The sequence below is a fragment of the Pseudonaja textilis genome, chromosome 2, assembly GCF_049901715.1.
Source record: "Pseudonaja textilis isolate UNSWEBS1 chromosome 2, rPseTex1.2, whole genome shotgun sequence".
NCBI classification, from domain to species: domain Eukaryota; kingdom Metazoa; phylum Chordata; class Lepidosauria; order Squamata; family Elapidae; genus Pseudonaja; species Pseudonaja textilis.
The window spans coordinates 151,552,989-151,561,165 of NC_141991.1; positions in this window are offsets into that span (position 1 = coordinate 151,552,989).

The following is an 8,177-nucleotide window of genomic DNA, read 5'->3' on the forward strand; positions in this document are numbered from 1 at the left end:
AAGTCAAAGACAATAAAAAAAAGTTTCTTCCAACATATAAATAACAAAAAAAATCAAGGAAACAGTCAGTCCACTAAAGACAGAAGAGGGCAAGGAAATAACAGGCCACAGAGAGAAAACAGAGCTGCTTAACTCATTCTTTGCAAATCATTCTTTGCAACTCATTCTTCAAGCAAAAAGAAACTATAGCCAAACCTACCAAAAACATAACTGTAAAAGGCAGAGTAGAAATAAAAATTAAAATAAGCAAAAAATAGTGCAAGAACACCTGTCTGATCTTGAACACAAATCAATGGGACCTGATGGTTTACATCCCAGAGGTCTAAAGGAGCTGGCAGAGGTCATCTCAGAACCATTGCACCACATCTTTTCAAAATCTTGGAGCACCCGAGGACTGGAAAAGAGCTGATGTGGTTCCCATCTTCAAAAAAGGAGGAAAAAATAGTCCCAGGAAACTACAGACCAATCAGCCTAACATCAGTAACCAGGAAGATACTGGAAAAGATAATAAAAAAAAAATCTGCCAACTTCTAGAAACAAGTAAAGTAATAACTAGCAGTCAGCACGGGTTTGTTAAAAACAGATCATGCCAAACCAATCTTATTTCATTCTTCAACACAGTGACTAAATTAGTAGACCAATGAAATACTGTGGACATAATATACTTAGACTTCAGCAAGGCATTCGACAAAGTAGACCACAATCTATTCTTGGGAAGCTTGAAAAAAGTGGGATAGATAGCATCACAACCAGATGTATTAACAACTGGCTAACAAACCATACTCAATGAGTAGTCCTTAATGGGTCTAAGTCTACATGGAGGGAAGTAAGCAGTGGGGTGCCACAAGGTTCCGTCTTAGGCCCAGTACTCTTCAATATCTTCATAAATGACTTAGATGAGGGAATAGAAGGGAAACCTACCAAATTTGCGGATGATACTAAACTGGCAGGAATAGCTAACACCCTAGATGATAGGCTCAAGATCCAGATGGATCTTGACAGACTTGAACACTGGGCCCTATCTCACAAAATGAAATTCAGTGTAGAGAAATGTAAAGTCCTACACTTAGGCAAGAAAAATCAAAAGCACATATATAGAGTGGGTGAAACTAGGCTTAATAACTGTAACTCTGAGAGCGATCTTGGAGTCTTTTTGGACAACCAGCTAAATATGCACCAACAGTATGTAGTGGCAGCCAAAAAAGCCAATGCAATCCTAAGTTGCATTAACAGAGGTTCAAGATCAAGTGAGGTACTGATACCATTCTATAAAGCCTTAGTAAGACCACACCTAGAGTACTGCATCCAGTTTTGCTCAGCACACTATAAAAAAGATGTTGAGTTTCTAGAAAAAGTACAGAGAAGAACAACCAGGATGATTAGGGGACTGGAGACTAAAACATATGAAGAACAGTTACAGGAACTGGGCTTGGTTAGTCTAGTGAAGAGAAGGACTAGGGGAGACATGATAGCAATGTTCCAATATTTGAGGGGCTGCCACAGGGAGGAAGGGGTCAAGCTATTTTCTAAAGCTCCTGTAGGCCAGACAAGGAATAATGGATTGAAACTGAACAAGGAGAGAGTTAACCTGGAAGTAAGGAGAAATTTTCTGACAGTGGGAAAAATCAACCAATGGGAACTGCTTGCCTTCGGAAGTTACGGGAACTTCATCACTTGAGAGTTTCAAAAGGAGATTGGACTCTCATCTGTCAGAAATGGTGTAGGGTCTCTTGCTTGGGCGGTGGGGGGGTGGGGGTGGGTTGAACTAGATGAACTACAAGGTCCCTTCCAACTCTGTTACTCTGTAATTCTTTCCCTTACCTTGTGTAGGAACAAACTACTCATTACGTCACAACAAATTTATATAATGGAATTTTGACAATTGCTTTTGAATTGGAAAAACACTTTAGGAAAAAGCACTTGGGAACAGAGATGGAACAGAATGGATATTTAACATTTCTTTACTTTAAATAACCCACAAAACTATTCTCTCTGTGTGATTACAGGAATGGAAAATATATTTGAAAACTCAAGGAGAAAGAAAATGGCAGGGAAATGATTATTTCATTCTCCATCATTTTGGGAGTATAAATTGTGCCAAATAATTTTGAAAATAGTTAAAGATGGGTTCATTAGCTATTTTTATTTGCAGTATTTGGTGAAGCCATGTAGCCTGGTTGAATGCACATATAGCCTGAGCCGATAGACTGTGTATTTAATATAACTTACTCCCAAATTAACATGCATAGGATTTGCAACCACTTACTGGGAATCAGGGCCTGTTTTAAATTTTATAGTCTGTGGTTAATGGAATTGTCAAAGGCAAATACAAAGTAACATTAGGCACATAGCAAGAAAGCAGGGGGGAAAGGAATTTGCATTTACTGCATTCATTATTGTTGGATCTTTATTTCAAATTTGGGTTTAATTCACATAGGCAGATGTTGATAAACTCTAAGATGTTGGCACCTGATTGCAAACAATGTAAGTTTAGTTTTCCAAATCTTTACTTTCACAGGGCAGGAGGGAAGATCATCAGAGCATATTTTACAATCAAAACAGAGATCTAGATATAGAAAGGTTTTCCTTCTGGTTGTAAAAAATAGGAATCCATATTGAAATATTTGGCCTTCTAAGTACTGTTACAAATTCTCAAAGATGGAAAGCTTGAACTGAAGAATTAAAGGAGGGGGAAAAAAGTGACCCAAAGCTCTGAATATATAAAAAGGAGAGGAAAGGGTAGATCAGATCAGATGTGATGTGAGTGACTTAGCATGCTGCCATATGGAATTTCTGTATAACTAATTTCAATATATATGTAAATACATGCATACATATATTTTAAAAAATTCTGAAGAATTATAAAATATTGCTACTTTTCTCCTGACTCAGGAATAAGGAATCAGAGGCAGACTACTCCATGAAGTTAGAGCAGCCAAAGGAAAATCACAATTTATGACTCTTACCTTTAACTTTGGTATACATGAAAGTATACCATGCCTTAAGACTCAAATGTTTAACATGAGCATGTTGTACCTTAGCACAGTCATGAAAAGAATTGTATCCTGAAACTTGTTAAGTAACCAATGTAGTAGTGGAAGAAGATGTGTCATTCTGCTGAACAAACCAATAGGTTGAGCCCAGTGAATTGCAGTAATCCTGGCACAATGCAATAGGTGTATCACTGACTCTTACCAGGACATCCTGCAAGATTCTTTTTGTCACACTTTCCATCTGCTGTTCAGCAGGAGCCTCAAATCCAAGAGAACATCCTGTTCCTTCGGGGGACATGCAACTCCATTCAGAAAGAAATATGGAGCTCCTAAGAACCAGATGTCTTTTGGATAAACAACCACTCCATATTGCAAGGATTCTGCTTTATCCCATCTAAGTCATAACTGGTTCCAGACAATGGATCAGAACTTTCACTGAATCCCGTTAGCCTAGGATGGAGATGTATACTAATATATCATCACATGTTGATAATAACTTACATTGCACGAATGAATGACTTCTCCCAGCAACTTCATATAGATGGTTTTCTGTATCTTGTACAGAGGTGGATTCATAAACTACAGATGCAGATAGATAACTCAACAAGACATCCATAACAAAGAACATTTATTGGTTTATCAGGTATCTTCATGACTCACATTTGTGATGAAGTTCTTCTATAATGACCAATCCTTTGTATATCAGCCTTGCAGGTAAAAGATGGTTATCTCCTAACCCATCTCGTAGTGGTAGAAAAAGCTACTATCAGTTCATGAGTCCAGGCAAGAATGGAGGGAAACCTCCCCCAATCCCTCGAGGGTCAATTTAGTGACCAATCAGGATTACAGATGTGGCCATGTGACATGAACTACATTTCCCAGGATACCTTTAACTACATTTACCATGATGCATTCCCTTAAGGGGACAGCTCATAATTCCTAAATAACTATCCAATTCCCATAGACTGGCTGGGACAGCACACTCCCCGCCTGGAATTGTAAATTCCACCATTAAAGGAAGAGAAAAAAATTAACTATAAACTAAGATAAGCAGTAAACAGTAATACTAACTGAATAGCATATAACTATATAACTAAGATAAACAGAAAGCTATATAACTAAGAGAAAAACAGTAAACATTAATAAAGCATCAAGCAAAGCAAAATATGCAAAGCTTGAGGTTCAATCTTCAAGTTCGGCCTGTTGATGCAAGTCTGCTGGTCACCTCTGGCGGCCTTTTAGGGTGTACCGGTACTCTTGGCGGCAAAGGTGAAAGTCTGCTAGTCACCTCTGGTGACCTTTTACGGTGTACTGGTACTCTTGGTGGCAAAGGTGAGAGTCTGGTGGTCGCTTCTGGTGGCCTTTTAGGATTGGAATGGTAATCTTGCTTCCACGGTGTTAAAGGGCGTCAGGAATGTCGGAAAACTGTTGGAAAGGGGTTGCGGAGGCATATGCCTGTGTAGAGCATCTTAGTGGACATCTGGTAGTTGCTTGCAGCTGTTTAGGATGTCCTAGCGAAAGTTACTGATTGGCGGTGGTCTTTTAGGCTGGAACGTCATTCTTGTTTTTGATGGTACCAAAGGGCATCGGAAGGTTGTTGGAATGGGTGGTGCTAAGGCATTTGCACTCTAGCGCATCTGAGCGTCACTGACAATTCCTATGATCCCCCATCCTAGTGGAGATTTGATGGCCACTGGGCCATCTACAAGGCCACCAACTGACTCGGCGAAGAGAAAGGCGCATGGGGCATTGTTGCCCAGCAAGAGTAGGATATCAGCCTCCAGATCTAGAGCAGGAAAGTGATGGGTCAGGTGCTGTAGGTGAGGAATGCTACTTATGACCTCAGGTGTTGCGATCTGACTACGGTCGGTCGGTATCCCATCGCATTCAAATACGGGAGGTAGTGGGAACCGGGTACTTCCATCTAATGACTCTATGCAAAGCCCAGTAGCTTTCCTCCCCACCGTGCTTCTTGGTCCATGGAATGTTGATACAGTGAAGGGAAGTTCGGCCTGTTGCACCTCAAAGAGGTCGAAGAATGTGGGTCTGGCCAGGGTGCAGGTGCTTTGAGTGTCTATGCGGACGTACATTTTCACGGCAACTTCAAGGTGTCCTTCAGGATACACTTTGGCTAAGCAGATGGGAAGACACGAACGAGAGCATGGTGAGTCGGTGCACAGTGTTGTACAGTTGACACTCATCCTTGGTGTTGGTTGCGGTTTGTCAGTCTGCCGAGGAGCCCTGCATGCTTCTGTGTTACGTTGCAGCTCCTTGTCCGAAGGAGGGTTACGAGGTATCTGCCGTGGTGGCTCGGTGTCTGGATGCAGCGCGGTCGGGTGCTGGTCACTTTTGCAGATGTGACATTGCACTTTGGTTGTGCAGTATTTGGGCGAATGTTTGGATTCGCAACGCTTGTAGCAATATTGGTACTCCCTTAGTAACTCTTTTTGCTGGGTCAGTGATTTCGCTGCAAACCCAGTGCAACTATTCAGCGAGTGACGAGTGTGGTGCATAGGACAAAACTGTATTCTCCTTGTGTTCGGAGATCTAAAGTGGGTTGTATCAGATGAGTTATCTCCCCAACTGTGTGTGGATGAGGAGTGTTATGTGTTGACGTTTGGTGATGATCTGTAGAGATGTGCAGTAGAGGCTGGAGAGGTCCAGAGTTGCAGTAGCGATCTCTGTTAGGTTGGTAAACTCTGCATCTGAGGCGAAGATTTCTGAAGCTGTTGCAGGACTCTGTTTGCCGGAAGACAAATTCTTGGAGAAAGGCAAAGGGTGGGTCTCATCTGCGGCCAGAAAGGCATCAGACAAAACAATCCATCGTTCTAATATTTCTTTGGGGAGTTTGGCAATGATTGCTTCTTGCATTATGAAGAGATCAAGGCAAGCCAGTCCTGGTAAGTCAGAACATTCTTTGGCTGTTTGCAGCTTCGTAAGGATGTTGGAAAAGCCCTCTAGTTTTCGAGTTTCATGGATGGCGATACACAGGAAACTGTAAAGTCATTCTAGGACCGAGTATTCCATCAATGTGTCTTCGCCATATTTCCAGTTCAAAGCATCCCATGCTCGTTTTAGAGCAGTGTCTGGGTCATTAAGTAAGCCTGTGTACACACCGCTGGCTGCTAAGTCTAACGTTCCACACCTTAGGTTCTCTGTTACTTCTCTGTGAGGGCAAGTCATCTCTTCATATGATGTCATCGTAGGCGTGGCGTTCTGGCTCGAGGGCATGTGTTGTGAACAGTACATGGTTCACCAGAGAGTACTTTATGAGGAGGTTGGAATCCGCCCCCACATATGTAGGTAGTACCTTTTGAGGTTGGGTGTAGGTTCCACGCTATGCGTCAGAGTTGTTTAGCGGTTGTGGTGAGAACTCTTTAGCCTGAGGATTGACTGTGGCAGTTGTGATTGGTTGCAGGTCAACTTGTTGAGAAGTTGTTGTGAGCACTGGTGGGCTAATTTGCTCACCTGGCAGGCCATGAGACGTTGGAGTAGGGTTGCTGATGCTGGGAAGAGAATCTCGGACCTTAGTACGTACAACATCAGTTGGGGAAGGTTTGATGTTGGAGGGAAGTGAATCTCGTACTTTAGGTCGTACAACATCAGTTGCGTAAGTAACATGTAGAGTCTGTGGTTGAGAGTCATCCCTCTGCTTCGCTGGTTGTGGGAGACTGCTAGGCAACTGAGGCGGTTCCATCTGCTCATTTTGTAACAAGTGCTGCTCATCCATGTAGGCCTTGACCCGTGTATCTGGGCTTTCTTCTCCCAACTCTTCAAGGTCAAAGTTGAGGGAGGCAGCGTTGGCCATCTTCCGCCATGCTGCAGCCCATGCCGTCTTTGTTGCTGAGTCTCTTCGCCATTTGGCCAACTCCAATTTGGCCTGCGCTGTGGCCATTTCTGCCTGTTGACTGGCCTGGGCTTTGGTCATTTCTGCCTGTTGAGCCTCTATTTCTGCCTTCTGCCATGTCACCTCCTCTGTGGCACATAGCTCTGCGTCTGCTACTGCAGCTTCTACTTCAGCTTCTGCAGCCCGTTCGGCGTAACTTGTTGCTTTGGAGGCCTGAGATGCTCCACTACGACTGGAGGATGCTCTGTAAAGATGGTGAGAGCTGGCAGCAGAGAATTGGTGCAAGACACTAGAACCTGCTTGCGATCCGGCCGATTTGGGATGGAGGGAGGAGGCTTTCTTAGAATGGTGGGAAGAAGACACATGTGATTGAGGAGCTATATCAGATGTGGCCTTGACGCTACTTCCTGCCGAAACACATTGTGGAGCGCTGCCTGCAGGGCTGTCTTGCTTTCCTTGACACTGTCTTCGCGTTCCTTGTGAAACTCCTCGAAGTATTGGATGTGTGTTAGGAGTTTGGGGTCACCCAGTCTTGACTGGATGGACTTGAGGTTCTTTTTGCTGCGTCTCCACCGCGCAAAAAGAGCATCTAGATTATCTAACAGTGTGCAGAGTTTCTCGGGGGGCAGCTTATGTTTTGGGGCATCACAGATTTTCTCAAGCTTCGCCCATGAGTCTGTGTAGTGGTGATATTGCTGCTGCCAATAGTTCTTCAAGAGTTTTTCCATGGATTCGGTAAGCTTCTTACTCTTTCTGAGATTGTAGGCTTTCGGAGGTATCGCGGCTTCTCCATAGGGTTGGACATCTAAAGGCGGTTGTTGGGAACCAGGCTCCATGTTTACAACAAGGGTGAGTGGAGGATTCAGGTCTTCTGGTACATCAGAGACATCTGTTATGGCTGAGGAAGTTGCCATGCTTCAAATTGGCAAAAGGTGACTTTGGAAAAATTTAATGGTTTTCTGTGCAATTCCTTTTTTTTGTACTGGAGTGCGCTGCAAGCAGGTGGCAGAAAGCAGAATTGCTGCTGGATTTAATACTTGAGCATGTAGGCAGCACTGCAGAGTCTGGGCGATGCTAGCACAGCACACAGTATGGCTGCTTCTAGGGTGCATTGTGAGCTTGCAACAGAAGGGGGGACTAGAGATTGCATCACAAAGTCTGAAGACTAGAGGGCTGAATGCAGAAATATGTGTCACGTAGTTTGAAGACTTGAGGGCAGAACGCAGAAATATGCATATAAGGGTCGCTTGCTTCATAAGGTGGCAACAGAGGGTCAGAAAGACACTGTTGCTATGCCCATGGTAGGTTGCAGTTACTCTTGGGATCTTTGAATTAAG